This window comes from Triticum urartu, chromosome 3, assembly GCF_003073215.2.
Source record: "Triticum urartu cultivar G1812 chromosome 3, Tu2.1, whole genome shotgun sequence".
Taxonomy (NCBI): domain Eukaryota; kingdom Viridiplantae; phylum Streptophyta; class Magnoliopsida; order Poales; family Poaceae; genus Triticum; species Triticum urartu.
Window position 1 is genome coordinate 687035362 of NC_053024.1, and position 1859 is coordinate 687037220.

Below are 1859 nucleotides of genomic sequence, written 5' to 3' on the forward strand. Positions count from 1 at the left end.
GTTCTGATCGTGTTGATGACCCACTACGACATTCAAAACTCCAGCTTTCTAGTGAAGAAATCACAGAGGCTGTGCGTAAGATACTGAATGAACCGGAACACGTCTGCGCTAGAACCGGCCTGCTTCCCTTCTGTGCCACCAACAAACCGCCAGCTGTAAGACTTTGATTTTTCTCTTTGCTGAATCTGTTATTGATATGTCTGGTCATTGTTTTTAATATCAGTGTCTGCATAATCAGGGCGATGATCCGTTTTGGAGCAAAAAACTGCCGCAGGAGAAACCAGAAAAACCAGACAAACCGGAAAGAGCAACCCGGCAAAAGACTAAAGCTGTGAAGAAGACTGCCCACAGGAAAAGAACCACTGCATCTTCTAATCCGGCCCCTGATGATGATGTGGATAATCCGGACTTTGAGGTAGAGCTTGACTCACTTGGTTTATTTTTCATGCGTCTTATTGATGATGATATTTGTCAGGATGATGCCGAAGCCAGCCACGCGGATGTTGCAGAGGTAATTATTCTCTCTTCCGATTCAGAAACTTTGCCTTCACAAAAAATCCCTCAGGCAAACCGGAAAGTTAAATTTTCTCATCCTCTTGCTTATTTGGATCCTAAACTTCTTATGAAGACCCAACACACGAAGCTCGCCGCACCACCCGGCACAGCGGCCAGGTAGTTACCTCCGCCGGTTTACCGAACAGTCCGGTTCGGAAACGCCATTCCGAGGTCTCTAATTTGCTTGTCAGTGCTTGTCCTAAAGCGGGCTGCTTTCGTCAACCTCTTAATCCGTCTGACTCCGATTATCAGGTTACTTCCCACTCATCTTCTGGCGAGTCATCGGCTACTCAGCTCCCACCGCTCAAAACGGTGCTTGGGTAAGCTATACTTATTGTGATGTTTGCAGTACATTGCCTTAGAACATATGCTGTATTTGATTTTGTTATTCTTCTCAGGGCCAAACCTAGGCCAAGCAAGAAGGCCCGCCTGGACAAAGCGGCCGAAGAAGATGTCGTTCTTGAAGCAGGCAAGACACCCAATGCTGAAGCGGCTATTCCTGAGGATATTCCCAACGATCCACCGCAGCAAGATGATGATCTTATTGCTGAAGAGAGACCTACTGATACCTCAGGTCCTATCCATCAGCCCACAGGTTCCATCCGGATTGAAAGCTCCACCGGTCCAGCAAAACCTACTGACAAGCCAACAGCTCCAGTGCAAACCGGCGGTACCAAGGATGATGAGGTTGTCATTACTGGCACTGGCCATACTGAGCCAAGCAATCCTGTCGCTTTATCCAAACATTCTGCCAAGGAAGAATTTGCTGCCTTTGGCAAAGGCAAGTGGAACGCTGATCTGACGACTTACGCTGCTCTGAACGCCCAAGATATCCATTCCGGCTATCTGAACCGGCTGTATACCAGCCGTGACTACGAAGCCGGTCTGGTTAATATGATGAAAGATAAATATGAGGTAACTTCCATATGCTCCTTCCTGCTTGTATGCTTCCATTCTTGCTGACTCTCCTAGCCCCCAAGGGCCGGTTTGAAATATTCTTTCAAACCGGGACTTAATAATATAAATCTTGATGCTTTGAAATTTGCTGATGTAGCCCCCAAGGGCCGGTTCAACTTAGCGTAGTTAAACCGGTACTTTAAGTAATTGAAACTGCCGCATCAGAATATATATGATCAAATAGCCATTAGCCCCCAAGTGCCAAGTTGAATACTTGTATTGATCTTGGGACTTTGTAAACAATTGAAAGATGAAGATCGAATATGCATTAGCCCCCAAGTGCTAAGCGCATAACTTGTTATGTGGTTGGTACTTGAATCCTTCTACCGATTTGTTGAAACATATAT